General features: G+C 43.3%; 2 long non-coding RNA genes across 2 annotated transcripts in view; one reads left to right on the top strand and one right to left on the bottom strand.

Moving 5' to 3' along the window:
• The window catches only part of LOC141094935 (uncharacterized), a 422796-nt gene that overhangs the window by 224420 nt on the left and 177016 nt on the right, over nt 1-21360 (bottom strand). The window lies entirely within an intron of this gene.
• LOC141094934 (uncharacterized) overlaps nt 20517-21360 on the top strand; it is a 46630-nt gene continuing 45786 nt past the window's right edge. The window contains exon 1 of the long non-coding RNA XR_012233207.1: nt 20517-20757. This is a non-coding gene — a long non-coding RNA (uncharacterized lncRNA). The remainder of the gene's footprint in view (nt 20758-21360) is intronic.

A 21360-nucleotide genomic window follows, 5' to 3' on the forward strand; every position in this document is an offset into this window, starting at 1 on the left:
GCACAGACCACCGGCAGGCCGGCACAGCCCCCCGGCAGGCCGGTACAGACACCGGGCAGTCCACACAGCCCCCCGGCAGGCCGGCACAGCCCCCCGGCAGGCCGGCAGAGACCCCCGGAAGGCCCGAAATGACGGCGCATCATGATGCGCACACACCGCGCATCATGATGACGTCAGGCTCTCAATCAACTGAACTTCCGATTCCGATGCCGAATTCCGATATTGAAAAAATATCGGAAGTCGGTATCGGAATTCCGATACAGCAAGTATCGGCCGATACCCGATACTTGCGGTATCGGAATGCTCAACACTAATTGCAACCATTTGGTAAATTCAAAAAAGTTAATTTATTTTCTCACTAGCTTGGCCCGTACGAAATGTTCGCACATTGTTCGTCGGGGCGCAGGCAATTTCAGAAAAAGCAAGCTGCTCAAATGTAAATGTATTTCATGAGATGATGAACACAGACATGTATTTATACAAGTAGATTGGTAATGTAATAAATTGGTTTGATAAGTAGAGGCCAAAAAATGTCTTCCGGTTGAGGTGCCACCTGCAGGTCATTGTGTCTTTCTGCAGGGTTATGAAAATGAATGTTTAAACTGTTTTTAGTGATAAAATTTTGAATGTGTGGTTTGTTTGGCTCTTTTCTTGCTGAAGGGAGCAAGTTTACCTTTCAAATGGTGTATCATCTGTGTGTGTGGGGCAAAGTAATCACCGCAAAAGCAGTGCATGTATACAAATGTGTTTGCATATGTGACTCACCTGCAGTGAAGTGTGCAATCCTCCAATGTGCCTAAAATATGCTGGGCAAGCACTTGAGCAAGCTTGAAAGACCCCAAGGCAAATGTTTGGATTTGTTTGTGATGTCTGTAAGCAGCTTTGTGGTAGTGTGCTTTGGGGTAGTATGCTGCCACCTGCAGGTAATTTGACCTTTCAGATGGTGTATCATTTGTTTGTGTGGGTGCATTATGAATGGAGCAAGTGTGCAATTCAATACGCAGTGCATGTTTATAAATGTGTTTGCATATGTGCCTCACCTGCATTGAAGTGTGCAATCCTACAATTTGGCTAAAATAGGCTGGGCAAGCAGTTCGGCAACCTGTAAAGCCCTCAAGGCAAATGTTTGGATTTGTTTGTGATGTCTGTAAGCAGCTTTGTGGTAGTATGCTTTGGGGTACTGTGGTGCCACAGCAGGTCATTTTTCCTTACTGCAGGTTTATGAAAATTAACATTTAAACTGTATTTTGTGATCAAATCGTGGATGTGTGGTATGTTTAGCTGGTTTCTTGCTGAAGGGGGAAGGTTTACCTTTCAAATGGTGTATCATTTTTGTTTGTGGTTGCAGCATGAACGGAGATACAAAGTAATCACCGAAAAACAGTGCTTAGAAATAATAGAATAGATTAATGCACACTCTGCACCCCATATTGACTGAAATAAACAGAAATTTTTGCAAATTTATTAAAAAAGAAAAATTGAATTATCACATGGTCATAAGTATTCAGACCCTTTGCTCAGACACTCATATTTAAGTCACATGCAGTCCATTTACTTGTGATCCTCCTTGAGATGGTTCTACTCCTTCATTGGAGTCCAGCTGTGTTTAATTAAATTACAGTAATAGGACTTGATTTGTAAAGGCACACACATGTCTATATAAGACCTCACAGCTCACAGTGCATGTCAGACCAAACGAGAATCATGAGGTCAAAGGAACTAGCCAAGGAGCTCAGAGACAGAATTGTGGCAAGTCACACATCTGGCCAAGGTTACAAAAGAATTTCTGCAGTACTCAAGGTTCCTAAGAGCGCAGTGGCATCCATAATCCTTAAATGGAAGAAGTTTGGGACCATCGGAAGTCTTCCTAGACCTGACCTTCCAGCCAAGCCAAACTGAGCAATAGTGGGAGAAGAGCCTTGGTTAGAGAGGTAAAGAAAAACCTCAATATCACTGTGGCTGAGCTCCTCAGATGCAGTAGGGAGATGGGAGAAAGTTCCACAAAGTCAATTATCACTGCAGCACTCCACCAGTCTGTCCTTTATGGCAGAGTGGCTTGACGGAAGCCTCTCCTCAGTGCAAGACAAATGAGAGCCTGCATAGAGTTTGCTAAAAAACACATGAAGGACTCCCAGACTATGAGAAATAAGATTCTCTTCTTTGATGAGATGAAGATAGAACTTTTTCGTGATGATTCTAAGAGGTATGTGTGTCGAAAACCAGTCACTGCTCATCACCTGCCCAATACAATCCCAACAGTGAAACATGGTGGTGGCAGCATCATGCTATGAGGGTGTTTTTCAGCTGCAGGGACAGGATGACTGGTTGCAATTGAAGAAAACATGAATGTGGCCAAGTACAGAGATATCCTGGATGAATACCTTTTCCAGAGAGCTCTGGACCTCAGACTTGGCCGAAGACTCACCTTCCAACAAGATAATGACCCTAAGCACACAGCTAAAATAATAAAGGAGTGGCTTCAGAGCAACTCTGTGACCATTCTTGAGTGGCCCAGCCAGAGTCCTGACATAAATGCTATTGAGCATCTCTGGGGAGACCTGATAATGGCTGTCCACCAATGCTCACCATCCAGCCTGACGGAACTGGAGAGGATCTGCAACGAAGAATGGCAGAGGATCCCCAAATCCAGGTGTGAAAAGCTTGTTGCATCATTCCCAAGAAGACTCATGGCTGTATTAGCTCAAAAGGGTGCTTCTACTCAGTACTGAGCAAAGGGTCTGAATACTTATGACCATGTGATATTTCAGTTTTTCTTTTTTAATAAATTTGCAAAGATTTCTACATTTCTGTTTTTTTCAGTCAAGATGGGGTGCAGAGTGTACAATAATGAGAAAAAATGAACTTTTTTTGAATTTACCAAATGGCTGAAATGAAAATGTAAATGGGCTTCAACTGCCCGCTTCAGCAACGTTGGTTATCAAGAATAGAGAGGTCCCCACACTGTTTTTAAAATTATTTAAATAAATAAGCAATTTTTAAAAATGATGTGGGGTCCCCCCGATTTTTGACAACCAGCCTTGCTAAAGCTCACAGCTGGGGGCTGGTATTCTCAGGCTGGTAAGGGGCCATGGATATTAACCCCCCAGCCTAAAAATAGCAGTCCGCAGCCACCCAGAAAGTCTATTAGATGTGCCAATTTTGGCGCCTTGCCCTGCTCTTCCCACTTGCCATGTAGCGGTGGCAAGTGGGGTTCATATTGATGTAGCAATTTAAATGTCAATTGCCTACAGAAGAGGTACAATGTAGAGAATTCAAATTTGTCCAGCTGATTCATTGGGGAGAAAGAAAGCCCCTTCATAAGTAAAGATTTTTCCACAATTGTGAGAGTGTATGATGAAAGATTATCTGTAACTCAGGTAGCATGTTGCTAGGGCTTGAGACATTGGTCTGATCCATTATTAACGTCTCCTGTTGGCGGCTTGTCTTGTATCACTCTTGGGTGTTAGAGACCAATCCTGGAACCTCCTGTCACGTTTTCTGTTGGGAGGGTTTACGTCTCCCCCTCCTGGTGCCCTTTCTGCTTCGCTTGTGTCTGTCGATAAGAAAATCGCTTAATACTGATGTGTGGTCCAGTATGGGAACATACTTTTTGTTCATATTGAGCTTTAGTTTCTTCTTGCTCCCCTGATGGGACCATTTGTAAGCCTTTTGGCCATCAAAGTCCATTTTTTCACATTGAAATTTACCTTTTTTCCTTTTAATAATTTCTTTTTCAAAAATATCTTATGTTGTTTTCAGCTGTTCTCTGAATGGTGAAATTTTTCCTTGTTGGTCAAAGGTTCCCCTCACTAAAGGGCCTGTCACACTAAGAGATATTGCTAGCGATATCGCTGTGTGTGATACTCACCTACAACCCGCTCCCCCGCTGGTTATCGCTGATCGCGCGAGATCGTCCTGGACTGTTTCTCATCGTCAGCTTCCTGCGGCGCTTCCTGCTGTAACGACAAGCGACGCGTGGAGCTGGGCGGGAGGACGCAGGATCGCCTGGTGTGACAGGTAAGTAGCGACCCCCGTCCCCAGCGATGTCGCTGGTGAGATCTGCCTGTGTGGCAGCTCACTAGCGACCACTTAGGGATGCACCAGCGATCCTGACCGCGTCATATCGCTGGTCGGGATCGCTGGTACATCGCTAAGTATGACAGTACCTTAACTTTAATGTCATCCTTTAGTGAAGACATCAAGAATCGGTTGTGTTCAATTAACATATGAATGAGGATACCAGCACAATGGTTTAAAGGCCCCGTCTCTCATAGTGAGATCGCTGAAGCGTCACCGATTTTGTGACGCAACAGCCAACTCGCCAGCGATCTCGTTACGTGTGACACTTGGCAGCGGCCAGGCCCACGCTGCGATGTCGCTGATCGTACTCGAATGTCCTGAGCCATTTTTTGATCGCTGGTGTCCCACTGGCCAGCGTACATTGCTGTGTTTGACACTGACTAGCGACCTCGTTAGCGACTCAGATATCATGGACGCTGATGGGAGTCGTCAGAATCGCTGCTGTGTGACAAGGTCCCAACGACCGCCGAGGTCGTTATTCGGTTCGCTGGATCATTCCTGCATCGTTGGGTAAATCTGACTGTTTGGCAGCTTACTAGCGACCATTTAGTGACGCACCAGAGATCCGTACCAGGTCGTATCGTTGTCAGGATCGCTGGTGCGTCACTAACTGTAATGGCCCCCTAAGCCCGACTCCCAAATTGATTTAAATTTATCATCAGTCTCTCATGTTGGAAAGATCTGGACTCTAAGCCCACGAGGCACCAGGCCCAACCTCTCATATTTTTCAAGACTTTTACTATTCCACTACGTTTTTGTAAGAGATTTATGCAAATTCGTGATTTCCAAACTTAGGCTGGTTTCACACTTGCGTTTTTTTGCGCTGCGCTTTAGCACATAAATGCACATGCGTTTTTTTTTTTCCTATACTTAACATGGGTGAGCATTGTCATGCGTTTGTACGCGTTTGTATGCGCATGCGGTTTTTTGTAGTGTGCGCTCAGGTGCACAAAATGCATCCTGTTGCATTTTTTGTGTGTCTGACCTGTCTCAAAAAACGCAATGCGCAAAAAATTCACCCAAAAACCCATTAAAGTCTATGGGAGCACTGACGTGCGCATGGTCTTGCGCATGTCAGCGCAAAAAAATGCATGCACAAAAAACAAGAAAACGCATAAAAACGCATGATGCGTTTTTTATGTGTGTTTGCACTGCACACGCAGCGCAAAAAAACGCAAGTGTGAAAGTAGCCTTAGTCTCCGAAAATCAGCATCCTGTGGTGACTTATCTGAAACGGCAATAGGCCCTCAACCAAAAACATCCACTACCTGATCACGCCAAGCCACCTCCCTGGCATCTAGATCCATATTGCAAAAAGAAATAAAATAGATAAAGCAATACAATTCCTAAAAGTTGGACAGGGCGTGCTTCCACAGAAACATTGGGCCTTGAAGGAAGTGCACAAAATAAAAGGGGGTGGGCATCACCCAAAAATTTCAAAAGCGTAGAAAAAAGAAAAAGTTCATCAGCTCACCCATATTTGCTGTAGTTCCAAGTGCTTGATCCTGCACGGACTGGGCTGAGCAGCCTCAGAAGAGATACCGTAATCAGAAAACAGGTGAGTTCCAGCAGGATCCACAGGAAATCTTGTTCACTTAAAAAATAACTTTTATTGATTATCATAAAAATATGAACAAATATGATGTTCAATGCAAAAATAGCACTAGCAGCACAACACATGTAGCAGCATAATCCTACGCGTTTTGACTCTAGGTCTTAATCATGGAGTCGAAACACGTAGGATTATGCTGCTACATGTGTTTTGCTGCTAGTGCTATTTTTGCATTGAACATCATATTTGTTCATATTTTTAAGATAATCAATAAAAGTTATTTTTTAAGTGAACAACAATTCCTGTGGATCCTGCTGGAACTCACCTGTTTTCAGAAATTTCAAAAGGGTGGAGTATGGAGGAAGCAAGCTTAAGTGTTTCCCAACCATCAAAACACCAAGCACTTGGACCTCATGGAAGCGGCCGACACATGAGCGCCTTCTTAAAATAGAAGAGAGTGGGCACCACCCAGAAAATTCTCAATGATGGGATCAACCTCATGCATATATGAGTAATCATATAGAAGGGAAAGAGAAAAAGAAGTATGCAATCACCAAAAAATATATATACAAAATTTTATTAAGTCATGGACAACATATGGGAAAAGAAACAAATTAAAAACATCTAAAAGAGAAACCAATTATATTATGATAATGGCTATGATATGGCCATTGGAGGTCCCAAAAATGGATGGTAAGGCATATATAAGAATAGGGGCAAAGCATGTAAACATGGACGATAAAGTGTAACAATGCCAAGTATCTAATAAGCACAAAACATACATATATGTTTTAACAGGTCCTCAAAAATACATATACTGCGTGCATGGGTACAGACAGTAACATACATAATTAGCTGGGCCCAGTAGGTGCACTGTGCTGAATATGCAAGGTCCTCAACAATCTATATCCTGCAGAATGCCAAGATAAAAGCCACAGAGAATGCAGGAGATGAAAAGTAAATAAGCATATTGGCAAAATAAGCAATTCAAAGGACAGCTGTAAACAATACTTAGCACATATTAGGTGAGCGCCCCTATGCACACAGGATGCCATCCATAGTGGGAGTGGAATGCCACACGTATCAACAGTCAACACCAAGTGTCTTCCTCAGGTATAGTTTTTGATAGAGGGGGCTGTCTCCCATATGCTTATACTGTATATCCTAAATAATCAAAGAACAAATAGTTACCAGCTGGTGGAGGGCTGTATGGCATTTTACATGTGGCGCATAAATATCCGTAGTTTCAATGCACATGCGCTGTCATGAGCGGAAGTCAGTAAGGGTTTGTGGTGGATGTACAGTTTGTCCCTTCATGATTGCCAATTCTAGTGTCCTTATTCCAAATCCTCCTGCATAGGTACGATCAGTGGCACATTTCAACTGTCACTCCCTGGTCATAGCATGATGGATATTAAATTACTTGTATTAAAAGCTAACTTCAAGTCTCAGAGAGAGAGAAGAATCTCTGAGTACAAATTTATGAAAACTTTCAACATATTCAGAGCAGGTATTAATGTGTCGCATGGATTTATGTCTTTTTACATCAATTAAGGAATTTGCTCCTCAGACCTTCTGGGGTCATCACAACACAGAACCAGACAGGCAATCAGTGGGCAATAAAACCTTCACACTGCTTATCTATGAACGGCTCCAATATTTATGCTTATCTCTCTCTCATAATGACAATTCCGCTTCACATCACTTGTCTTATCTATTGAGTTATTTCTGTGCTGTCTTGTGTATAAATATGTGACTTCAGATTTTGTATTAGTCTAGCCTGATGAAGAGACCTGAGTAGTCTCGAAAGCTTGCAATGTGTTACCATCTTTTCAGTTAGCCATTAAAAGGTATCAACCACTGAGGACTCTCAATTCTAAATATTCTTAACTCTATCTATCGCTTTAATAGTTTGGTCCTCTTTGGGCTAAATGAGGAGCTTTTGTACACTGTTTTTTACAAGGAAATTTAATTGGGTCTAACTGTCATGGTCATCAGTTAGTTTCTTGTTATCCTTTTGCATAGATTCTCACATATCTCTATTTCTTTGGGGTTCTTGGATACCACTATATTGTAGCACCATCTGATGTCACTTTTGGATCATCTACTTAAGCTCATTTTCCACACTATCATACACCGTTTTTACTTATCTCCTTGTATGGTTTACTGTGTTGATTATGCAATGATCTTTGGCATTTCTATATTTCCACTTATGTTTTTCCATCAATAAACATACTATATATATATTTATATGGCAGGATGGGCCTATTTTCATGGTTTGGGCTTAATTTATATCTAGAGCATGCTATGCTCTATCAGGACCTTTTTTCTTTTGGGCATTAAATCATCATTCATGTTCGTTTATTTTGAGTTATACATATTTATTTATCACATTCTTTTCACTATATTATCCAGTACAGTGATACAACCTTTAGTATAATCCCTTCCCTTTTTGGTTTTAACACCGCTTCTTATCTTTACATCTTACTTTGGCTCTATACGATTTACATATCTCATAATAAATAACCACGACTTTTCTCCGGACAACCCTATATGTCTGCGTTTGGGATATACTGTACGTGTGTACAACTTGTCCCACTGCAATAATATACCGTAATAGTAAATGGCTATTATTGGTGTATTGCTTTGCGAACTCTTGCTGAGTAATAACAAACTTACTATAATAATGACACGTGTGCATATTTGTTATGAGCCTGGGGACCTGCCTGCAACACAACTTGTGTGCACTTTACTGATACTTCTTTACATAGAACGGTTCTTTACTGATGTGGTGGTTTCTGTGATGTGCAAGCACATAAATGAATATCTTCAGTCACAGGAATATAATGGGGAACGCATACTGATTTGCTGTACTCTGTTGGGTATTGATGGTCCCTTTGCGCCATTTGATACTTATGAATATATTTGTAAAGAAGCAGGAATATAATAAAGAATGCTTATTGATTTGCGGTGGTTTGGTGGGTATTGATGGTCCCACTGCATCACTGATGCTTTGTTTATTTGTGAAAAGCCTGGGCTTTTGCCATTATCATGACCTGAATGCACACATATCCTCTTTAATCCATACATATATATCATACCTTTGCATTGATAGAGCGTTCTTACTACCTTTCTTGCTGTGCATGGCGCATGCGCCTATCGACCTCTCTATCTGTGGTTAGATTAGCTGTTTTAATGCTATGAATTTTGGTTCCGCCTTGCTCTGTTCCGGAGTGGGCTATTCGTCCTCAGCAGCATGTGTCGCCTGTTTCCGGTGAATGCAGGGAACACACGATCGCATGTACCGTTGGCTTCTGGCCAATGTGGCCATGATGTATGCACAAACCGATCTTTGGGTGTCGCGCATTGCATCCTTGGATACCTCTGATAAACTCTTCCCGACTTCTGCTCATGACGGAGCGTGCGCATTGAATCTATGGACACACGCGTGCTACTCTGTTAGATCCACAATACAAGAGTAAATTTTGCCAGATGCTTCACCCCCTCGAAAGGGACGCACACATTCTGGAATATCGAAAGATGCTTGTAGACAAACTTAAGAGTGATTTTTCAAAAGAAAACAGTGAGGCACACAGTGTGCATCGCAGATATAGACTTTCAATCCTGGTAACGTCGAGTAGTCAACACAAAATCATTAGCAGCAGCAGCAGTGTAAGTGAGTGACAGGACTGTAGTCGTGACCTGCATTCCGGTGACAGCTGTGTCCAGTCCTTCCCCTACATGAAACAGTACTATTTTCCTCGGCATACCTCCATCTCCAGATACATCTTCACCCGGACACTTCCTGACCATAACGGTGCCTCTTCTAGGCGACCCCCATCAATGGAGACACAGTCTGAGACAACTTTAACACTTTCTTTACTTAGGATTTGGCACGTTACATCCACAGTTGGTACATTATAACAACGGCTTGCTTCCTGATCTCTCCTTTGCTTGTTGTCACTTCTGTGCAGTACATGCCCGGACCAGACCGTACTAGACTGCTTCCCATTTCCTTCCAGGCCTGACCTCACTATAATGACATTTCCTTCAGCTTGTTTTGCCCCAGACATGAAAGTTCCTTCCAGGTCTGACCTCACTATAATGACATTTCCTTCAGCCTGTTTTGCCCCAGACATGAATTCATCAATCATTACGTTTGGTCACCCCTGGTGAAGCATCCGGCCTGTCTGTACAGTTCTCGTCGAAGCTCCAACTCCTTTCATCTCCTTAGTCCAGCCAACTTCTCCCCTAAAAGCATTGGCTCAGGCATGAGACGTCACATCTTACTTTTCCTTCTCAGACCCACTGCTAAGACATGCAGTGGTTGTGGGTAACGTGGGCTATAACGACTTAATATTACGTGACTGCCAAGCTGTCCGGGCATATAGTCCATGTGGACACTTGGGCGCCCTGGCCCCATCTGACTAAACCACTTTTCATCACTAACCTTAACTCTCAGCAGCCCCTCCTACAATTAACCCTCTGTGAACCTCCTATCAGGCCTCACTAGCATGCCCCCATCTAGTGGCCAACAACATAATTACAACTACCTGGTCTATCAGGGAACTATGTACTAAGAGTGCCCTCCTCTAATGTCCCAAGAAGGATGCACTAACTTTCCCTGACTGTACCTATACAAAGAACACATAATATACATGCAATATTATAATACAGGAATACAAAGAAATAAATCACAGTTTTCTATATAATGGTAATACATTCAAGTGGCAATACCATAAGTAATGAGCGGTAATACATAGTTATACATGTAGCAGTACCGCAGACAATCATTATAAAACACATCTGTAAACATGAAGAACAGGAAGACAATCAGAGGGAAGGGAAGCATGAAAGACATTATATCTTTCCCCCTTACATAAGTGGCAGAGGCAGCATGGTAGCTCATTGGTTTGCACTGTAGCCTTGCAGTACTGGGATCCTGGGTTAAAACCCCACCAAGGACAACATCTGCAAAAAGTTTGTATGTTCTCCCTGTGTTTGGTGGGCTTCCTCCAGTTACTCTGGATTTCTCCTACACTACAAAGATATACTGATAGGAAATTTAGATTGTGAGCTCCAATGGGAATAGTACCAAAAATTTCTTTGAAGCGCCGTGTAACTAATTGCGCTATATAAGTAAAATAACTAAAAATTAAAATAAGCTATTTCTATGAGTCATTTCACACATTTTTTAGACCAGCCAGTGCACCAGCAGAGCAGAGTACAAGTCTGACACGTAATGAACGACTGGAGAAGATGATGCAGGAGTAATCTGAGCTCAATTTCAATGCCATCGGGAGGGTTTGGACCCTTTCCAATTAAGTCTTCAAAAATGGAATAGTGGCCTGAGCTCCCATCACACGTCTTGGAAGTTTTGTCATGCCAGGCTGCCAGCGTTCTCTCAGAATGTGTCTTCAGCCCTGCTAGTGGTGTCCTGACGGAGAAGCGCATCCAGCTGTCCCCTGATAGTGTAGACCGCCTAACTTTCATCAAAATGAACAAGTCATGGATCTCCAATGACTTTTGCAACACAGTCACAAACTGGGCAGACTAGGGGATGGTGTTGCTTTTACTGTGCTACATTGACCTCACGTTATTGCAATCTGTGACACCTTTGTCATGGCTTCTGTTCCTGCTGTTGCTACTGTTACTAATGTTACAATTTTATAAAATGTGGAGACTCAAAGTTGGGTAGACTGCGAGGGCAATGTAGCGCTGTGGGTCAATGTACCAGCAGAATCATCTAGCAGTGGCTGTGCATCAGTGCACTCCCTGTCAGATTCATCTTGGACTGGGAAATTCAGGATTTGACTGGATAACCCAGGCATGGTATGTGAAAAGAGCTCCATGGAGTAATCTGAAGTGTGGGCTGCCGCATCCTTCACTTTTGTGGGGGTGAAGGACACAAGGAAAGGTGTTCCTTACCAGGAGCCTGCACTGACGACTCAGTACTTGCCATTTTTGAAACTTCAGAAGAGGAGGCGATAGAGCTGGAGGCTGTTTCAGCAATGTAAGCCAAAACCTGTTCCTGATGCTCCGGCTTCAAAAGCGGTTTACCTACTCCCAGAAAAGGGAACCGTACAGGCCTTCTGTGCCAGATGATGACACAGGCTCAACACCTCCTGCCTTAGTTGCTATTGTGCTTTTGGCATAACCAGCAGATGCACCACCACCATCAGTACCAGATGCCCCCCCGCCCACATTCGCGGCCTCTTCCACCATACTTCCTCATGTTTGTAAAAATGTAACAAAAATACCAGCAGATATATGGTACTGTATGAGGAGCGTACAGCTGTATAAGGTGTAGGTAAAATTTAAATCTCCGTATATATTTCCTTAGTCACAGATGCTCTCCCAGTATGTATTTGACCGTAATTCAACCAGCAGATATACGGTACTGTATCAGAAGCGGACAGCTCTATACGGTGTATGTATGGAAAAATGAAAATCTCCGTCTATTTTTTACGGAGTCACACCCAGATAGCATGTATTTGTCCATGATACCAGCCTGTACATGGTAGTGTGTGAGGAGAGTACAGATCTATACCGTGTATGTATGGAAAATTTTAAATCTCCGTCTATTTTTTTACGGAGTCACACACACACGCTGTCTCTGTATAAATTTGACCGTAAGACAAATGCCAGATATACGATACTGTTTGAGAAGCAGACAACTCTATACGATGTATGTATGGAAAATTTTAAATCGCCGTCTATTTTTTGACGGAGTCAACAGCAGATATACAATACTGTTAGAGAAGCGGACAGCTCTATATGGTTTATGGAAAAATGGAAATGTCCATCTATGTATTTACGCACTCACACACATGCGCTGTCTCTGTATAGATTGGACCGTAATCCAAACAGCAGATATACAATACTGTTTGAGAAGCGGACAGCTGTATATGGTGTATGTATGGAAAATTTTAAATCTCTGTCTGTTTTTGTATGGAGTAATACACACGCTGTCTCTATATAGATTTGACCGTAATCACACAGCAGATATACGATACTGTTTGACAAGCGGACAGCTCTATACGTGTATGTATGGAAAATTTTAAATCTCCGTCTATTTTTTTACGGAGTCACACACAGATAGCATGTATTTGTCCGTGATACTAGCCAGTACACGGTAGTGTGTGAGGAGCGTACAGCTCTATACGGTGTATGTATGGAAATTTTTAAATCTCCATCTATTTTTTTACGGAGTCACACACACTGTCTCTGTATAGATTGGACCGTAATCAAACAGCAGACATACGATACTGATTGACAAGTGGACAGCTCTATACGGTGTATGTATGGAAAATTTTAATTCTCCGTCTATTTTTTACGGAGTCACACACAGATAGCAAGTATATGTCCATGATACCAGCTGGTACACGGTAGCATGTGAGGAGCGTACACCTCTATACGGTGTGTGATAAAATGAACGCTCTGTAACTGTGCAGAAAATCAGAATAAAAGTTTTTTTGCTTTTAAAAAAGCAGTCTGCTCAGCAGTGTGCACACAGCAATGCAGCTATCAGGTAGCCTTATAAGGCAGCCTAATAACCACCAGCGCTGCTGCACACACAAAAATCCTCCCCTGTCACTGCACACTAACTGTACAGTTGAAATTGCTATCAGAAGAAGCACAGTTTTTTTTTTTCTTTTCTGCCTAACACTCTCCCTATTGAGATCAGCAGCAGCAACCTCTCCCTATGCTAAAATCGGCAGAAGTAAAATGGTGGTCGACGGTCAGGGCTTCTATAGCCACTGTGACGCCACAGAAAGCAAGCCCAATCACACGAATGCCCTTCTCTAAGATGGCGGTGGCCGCTGCCGATGTCATCGCGTTGCCCACAGTGTGCGTCCTTGATGATTGGCTGAGAAAAGGCGCTGGAAGCATCATGGGAAACGCGACTTAGGCGCGTGGGTCGGCGACCTCATGGCCGACCTCACACTATGGTCGGGTTTCGATCGGCGAAACCCGACTTTAGCGAAAGTCGGCGACTTATCAATTTGACTGACCCGTTTCGCTCAACTCTACTCCCCTCCCATACCGCCGCCGTTACCGCAGTGTCGGCACTCACTCTTCCTGGGACTCTAGTGCGGTGTTGTAACATGTGACGCTAATGCTCAATCAGCACTGGCGTCACTGTCTCCGCCTTTGGACGTTTTGAACATGAAGAGGAAGTCTGGGCTGAAGTTGATCTCTGACGTCCTCTTCAGGCTCAAAATGTTCGAAAATGGAGACAGTGATGCCAGCGTAGATTGAGCCCTACAATCCCTTTAATGATATTAGAAAAGTCTGCAGTCGCTCTGTGTGACTGTAGACTTATGAATCCCTCCAGTGCACGTACTGTGTGCTACGAGGATTTGCCAGTTTCTGAGCCGTAAACGGCGGGTACGTATAGGTTACACATACTCCAGGCCAGGGCCCGTCTAGTAGGCGCGGACTCGCTCCATACACTTGTAGTGAGGAAGTCCTTGCCTCGTCTAGTGACACAGCTGTCCAGTGGGCACGGCCTCGCTCTATACAAGTGTATGGAGCGAGGACGCACACACTGGACGCCCACTGGCCTGGAGTATGTATAACGTGTATATACCCTGTGGTCCCAGCTCAGAAACAGGCAAATCCTCATAGCGAACAGTGTGTGTGATGGGGGATTCATAAGTCTACAGTGACACAGAGTAAATACAGACTTATTATTTTAAACCGGACAACCCCTTTAAAAGGCTACTTCTTACTACCTTCTTTTAGTAAAGATACTCACTAGTAACATCCAATATTCTTAAAGAGCTTCTTTGTGATCTATAATATTGCAGGGGAGATCTTTGCTAACTCTTTGCTAACTTCTATTATTAAGGGGTGGTCCTTGGTAACATTCAATATTTTTAAAAGAGTATTTCTGTGTAATTTCTAACATCATTATATGAAAGGCACTTGAAGACTACTAATATTCCTAAAGGAGAGAGTCTTTCCATCTTAAGTTTTAAGCCCTTTGTCCAGTTACCCTGAGATTAGGCAGGATCCCCATTCAGGACTCCTGTAAAGCTCGTGACACTCTTCCAGGATCTTTAAAGGGAATCTGTCAGGCGGTATATTCTATGTAATCTGAGGACAACAGGAGGTAGGTGCTGAAACCCTGATTTCAACAATGTGTCACTTATTAGGTTGTGTGCTGCTGTATCGATACAATGAGCGTTTTATCAACAGGAGATTATCACCACTGGACTAGCTGCACTTGTGCCTCCTGGTCCAACCCCACCCCACAGCACTGATTAGCAGCTTACGGTCTATAGACAAGGTATACAGAAAGCTATGGTGTAGACAGGGGAAGTTTTCTGAGCTCTGCTGCTTCTAAGAACTGCAGCACCTCATAAACTAAGTGGTGCATCACTGGAATCAGGGTCTCTGTAACTATATTATGCTGCTCTCAGACGAGGTAGCAACACCTGGTGACAGATTTCCTTTAACCCCTTTGCGTCATCGGGCTTAATAGTACACCGATGTCAGACTCCATCCCTTTGAAGTGGGCTCTGGCGGTGAGCCCACACCTTTCCCAGGACATGTCAGCTGTTTTGACAGCTGCATTTAACAAACACTTCCGGCAATCACGCCGAAAATCCGTCATGACCCCTGTCACGTGGTCATCGGTCACTGGTGTGTTGGCATGACAACCGGAGGTCTCCTGGAGACCGCTATGGTTGTCAGTGCCGGCTTGCTGTGAGTGCCACTCAGTGGTCGACACTCATAGCAAGTGAGTAATTCTGCCATATAGCGGAGATCTGATCAGCGCCTGTATGTAGCAGAGCCGATTGGGTTGTGGCAGCTTCTAGTCTCCCATGGAAGCTATTGAAGCATGCCAAAAGTAAAAAGAAAAAGTTTTTACAAATATAAAAAAAATAAAAAATATAAAAGTTCAAATTACCCCCCTATCGCCTCATTCAAAATAAAACAAATAAAAAAAAAAATCAAACATACACATATTTGGTATTACCATGTTCAAAATCACCTGATCTATCAATGAAAAAAAGGATTAAACCTGGTCCCTAAACAGCGTAGTGAGAAAAAAAATCAAAACACCAGAATACCTTTTTTTGGTCGCCGTGACAATGCATTAAAATGTAATAATGGGCGATCAAAAGAACGTATCTGCACCAAAAAAAATTAAAAAGTCAGCTCGGCATGCAAAAAATATGTCCTTACCCAACCCAAGATCACGAAAAATGGAGATGCTACGGGTATCGGAAAATGGCGCAATTTTTTTTTTTTAGCAAAGTTTGGATTTTTTTTTCATCCCTTAGATAAAAAAGAACCTAGACATATTTGGTGTCTATGAACTCGGAATGACCTGGAGAATCATAATGGCAGGTCAGTTTTAGCATTTACTGAACCTAGTAAAAAAGCAAAATAAAAAACAAGAGTGGGATTGCACTTTTTTTGCAATTTCACCGCACTTGGAATTTTTTTCCTGCTTTCTTGTACATGACATGGTAAAACCAATGGTGTCGTTCAAAAGTACAACTCATCTCGCAAAAAACAAGCCCTCACATGGCCATATTGACAGAAAAATAAAAAAAAAGTTATGGCTCTGGGAAGGAGGGGAGCGAAAAGCGAAAACACAAAAACAAAAATACCTCCGGGGGTTAAGGGGTTAATCATGGACAAATTGGTTGTCACCCAGCTTTCCCAGAGATGAGGCATAACTATGAAGTAACCGAGTAGACTAACAACTTGTCCAGGAGATGGAATACTAATATTCTGTGTTTTGGCGTTCTAACACTCATATGGAGTCATGTGACCTACTGAAAGCGGATGCTGCTTTATCGCACAAGGCAGGTGCAGAGATAAGTGATGAATAATCGTCTCTACTCCTCTGTATGTATGATATGAAATATCGCCAGGAGGTTGGAGCAATTGGAAACTCATTTCTACCACAGATAACCACGGAGAACACATCCCGAAGAGCCGAGGGGGGAGGAGATGACTGCTCCTGTATCACAATATTTACCAAATGCAGTAACAATCCAGTAATCTGTCACCCAATAATCTGGAAACCCTGCTAATCCAGCATGCACCAAAGATATCCACTTGCGGATTACTAGCCCCATCACAGAGATTAGTAACCAAACTTTGTGTGTTGTCAACTTCTGGGGAAAAATCTGTCACAAGCCCAAAAGAAGTGAGAGCAAGATTAGGTCACGGGTTTTGACTCTAATAAAAGTTACAGTAAGTAGAGATCCTGAACGATGGTAGTTTAGAATATACCGTAATCTGAAGAATTCAGGGACAAAGTTTAGTCTATTTCTAGGCTTGGGAATCGATGAGTTAAAAATGGATTATGACTGGAGACAAAAACTGCTTTGTGTATGAGCACCATTTAAAATATTCTCAATAAAAGATGAGTAGATTCAATGCTTCAAGAAATCGCTGTTCGTATTCTATTGGCAGCATGTCCGATACGTTTCACCCTTACATTAATATCAGATAACAGATTGTGGCCATTTTATTTTAGTGTTAATAACTTGTCTTTGTCAGCATACAAAATGCCAGATTAAACCGGATCAAACGGGTTGAAACTTGGCGAATGACAAATGTGACCTGCCCATGGCTGCACGGATGACATCACAGCGATGATGACATCACAATGATGATGATGATTCCAGTAGCAGCACAGTGACCATTAGAACCATTAGTGTTTTTCCTCAGCAGCTTGGTGAGGAAAGATTTCGTTGCGGCTAGCTTGCTACTTGCGATTTTTTTTTTACTCTTTTCTACTTGCGCCTTGTTGATGTCTATGACTCAACATGTGGTGTTTTAGAAGAAAAAAACAAGCAACATCTTCAAAAGGAGAGAGTAATAGTGGAGAGGAGGAAACACCAACAGGTCCTAACATAGAAGATCCAGAAGAAGGATGCAGCCATCAGGTGAGCGAACCTGAAACTGCTACTCCTCTGCCAAAAAGACACTCCCTTCTTCAAGGACTGCAGAACCAGTGGAGAAGGTTAGTAGGATACAGATGGAAGATGAAAGCCTACACAGTAAAAAGAGGAAGGCAACTATTGAGATGCCAGAATTCAAGAGACACCCCCGAAAATCAGAGTGGATCTCGCGAATGGAAAGTAGAAGACAATAGTGCCCCTGCTGAAAACCCAACAATAGAAAATGCAACGGAGGAAAAATCAATTGAAGAACCTGTTGCGCGTAATGAAGAAAAAACAACAGTGACGCACCAAGGTGGCATAAAAAGGCCCTACATAGAGAGCGGATCCAGCATTACATCTGATGAACACTATCTAGAGTCAATGAAAAAAGCAAAACTAGATACTGAACATTCTCCTACAAAGACCTCAGAAGAAGGAGAAATAACCACAGTGCCATTAACAGTGGACAAATTCACTTTTCATCATGTTCTTGGATCAGGATGCAGTGGGGTGGTGATGCTGGCAACAGAGTCCATTCAAAAAGAGCGTGTTGCCGTAAAAGCAGTTGTTAAAAAAAAAGCTATGGAATGGAAAGAAGTAATAGCAGAAAGCAAAATTCTGCAGATGACTCACAAGAGCATCTTTTTAGTTCACGGCTATGGAGCTTTTCATACTAAGACCGACCTCTACTATGTCATGGAGCTAGTCACCGGCGGGACTCTCGTTGACGTGGTTGAAGAGAGAGCACCGCTAAGCCTCTGCATCGTACAATTTCTAGTGGCAGAGATAGTGTGTGGAATACAATTCCTCCACTCCAACGGCATCATTCACAGAGATCTGAAATGCGAAAACATCCTGTTAACCAGCCAAGGCCACATTAAAATCACAGATTTTGGATTGTCAATCAGAATAACAAAAGAAGGAGACTTTGATGGGGCCACTGCACTGGAAAAAATTATTGGCGAACCATATCTTGCTGCAGAAGACTGGTTTAGTTTAGGCATAATTATCAATGGTTTGGTCGCCATCCCAGGACCTCTAGGGATGTTCACAACAATCATTGACATGATCGATGACCGAGAAACATCTGAATACTTTAACCCTACAATTGTAGACTTGGTACGGGGTCTCCTTTGTAAGGACAAGTCTCTGAGGTTAGGAATAAAGGGAAACATACGTGAGCATGACTTTTTCACTTCAATTAATTGGGAAGAAGTAGAATCAGGGAAAATGGCATCACCACTAAAAATCAGTACTCACGATGCTACTGATGAGCATGTGACAAGTGAGATACCTGTACCACACAGTAAGGAGAAGGAGGATCCATTCCTTTTGGAACACCAGCAGTTCTTTCAGAACATCTCATTTGTTTGTCCTGCTTGGAGAGCACACTACCACACTGCTCCAATGCACCCAGATGATTCACCTGCTGCCCCTCCATTACCTGACCAGCTAAGCCAAGAGACTGAACTTCCTGGATATTGTGGAGGACTGCTCACAGGCCCATCAAAAAGCAGCTATAAAGCCTGAGCACAAGATCTACGCAAGCTGTATGGTCACCACTCTAAACGCAGTTATGTATACCAGTTATAGAATAAATAGTTTTCAAACTTTCAAAGATTGAACATAATTTTTAAAAATAGTTCCTTTTTGTTCCAACTTTAGTAAACTTATTTGGGCTGCAGGTTGTGCACCCCTGGTTTAGACTGATATTATTTACTTTATTTTTCAAAATAATAGCAGTCAAATGTGATCAGGCCCGGATTGAGCATCTGCCCAGGCAGCTAGATGCCCGGTGGGCTGGCAGGTCTCCACCACAAATTGGACCTCCGGCCCTTTAAATCTTCTGTATGAAGGACCTATGTGTGCTCGCTGTTTAGCTGCACGCGCTGACAATGGCCGCAGCAGTGCTCAAGCACAAACACGGGCCTCTGTGCCCTTGTCAGTGCGTGCAGCTAGACAGCGCGCACATAGGTCCTTCACACAGAACATTTAAAGGGCCGGCAGCCCACTTTGTGGTGGAGAAATATCAGTGCGCGAGCATGGCCACGGCCCTCGTTCGTGTGTGTGTGCGTGCAGCTTCTGCCCTTGTCAGCGCAGGCAAGCAGGAGACCACGCGCGCAAACAGGGCCAAGTTAGAGATTTTGAAAGGCAGCTGCCGCGGTGCGCAGAGGGCGCCCCCATCTGTGTCTGATGCTGACCTGCTTGGACCAGCATCAGAGAACACACCATTTCCAGCAAGATCCTCTCCTCTTCACCGCTGACGCTGGACAGGACACGCCTCATCTTGTCATCCTCACGCCATCTCAGGGACTTGGGTGAGTCCCAAGATGAAAACTTTTTTGATGTATATAGAGAGGTTGCACCTATATAATGTATATAGATCGCTGTATATAGGTGATACTGCTGTGTGTATATATGTGTGTATAATATATATATACACACACACACACATCCTGCAGTGTCACTTATATATAACATATATACACATCAGTAGCAGTATCGGCTATATAATGTTCAGTTTATAGACTGCTGAATATACATTATATAGGTGATACTGTGATTATACACAGCAGTAGCAGCCAGCAGTCTATATACATTATATAGACAATACTGCTACAGATGTATACTGGTTGTATATAGGTGATACTGCTGTGTATATATGCATGTATATGTAAAGGAACTTGAATTGAGGTTCGATAAATGCAGTAAAGAGCAGCAAGCAGAGAAGGGGTTAACAGTGTTTACTTTAAACAGGTTAATTGCGTACAAGGAATACTCCGCGCAGGGAGATGAAAACAACGATGTAATGCACAGAAACACGGAACACAACAGAATTTGCACAAAAACACAAAAAAGGGGTGTATGAGAGAGGTAACTTATCAGCTGAAGTTCTTGTTGGGGAGAGGTTGGAACAGCTCCTGCCGGCGTCGCAATCCGTCTCTGGCTCTGCTGCGCTGGAACGGAATGCACTGTCTCCTGACCTTGCCGAAGTATACGGGCTTGATTGCCTTGAGTACATTGGTGTGTGGGAACAGTCCCTTTTGTTGGTTCCTCTGGAATGTCGCAGTACACGGGGAGCACACAGGCTGACAGGCTGCGGGGGTGTGCGAACTTCTCACGGGCCAGCTACAATCGGAGGGATTAAGATTGTCTTTTCCAATGCACGATGTATATCGGACAGGTGCGGGAACACCTGGGGGCAGTGAAGTAAGTACGTCCTGAGAGACTGAGTCTGTCTGCAAGATATTGGAGTATGTGGGGTTCGTCATCAGAGTAGTGGGGAGGGAGTCAACCTTCACCTTTCTCCCTTGTCGCCTTCCCGCCAAATCTCTCCTCCCCCGTGCTCAGTCCTTTTTATCTCCCCATGCTCCCTTCTGTCAGGCACTCAGGTCCATTCCACCCAGACCAATCGCCCCCCGGCAACAGTGGTGACAGTCCCGTTAGTTCTGGCCCTAAAGCGCATATAAAATGGCCGACTCTGTTGTGGCTCATCTTCTTACATATATACACAGCAGTAACACCTATTTAACATGTATACAGTATTTGCAGTATCACCTGTATAATGTATAGACTACTGGCACTGAGTAGGGAGTTCCTGGAGATGTGCTGCTATGCAACCTGGCAGTGCGGCTCTGTGTGTGGCCGCTGATGTTGCGATTTTCTATGTCCGTAACAATAGAGCATGGCAGTAATAGAGAAGGAGGTGATTCATTTCTATCATATGCTCTTTGCTCCTTTCTGGGGGGCAGACAATGGCCGGGAGCTTATGTTTCCGGGGATGCTAGATTTCTCCCACCCGGTCAGTGTCTG

Source organism: Dendrobates tinctorius, unplaced genomic scaffold (genome assembly GCF_039654945.1).
Source record: "Dendrobates tinctorius isolate UK_male_01 unplaced genomic scaffold, ASM3965494v1 ptg000065l, whole genome shotgun sequence".
Lineage (NCBI taxonomy): Eukaryota > Metazoa > Chordata > Amphibia > Anura > Dendrobatidae > Dendrobates > Dendrobates tinctorius.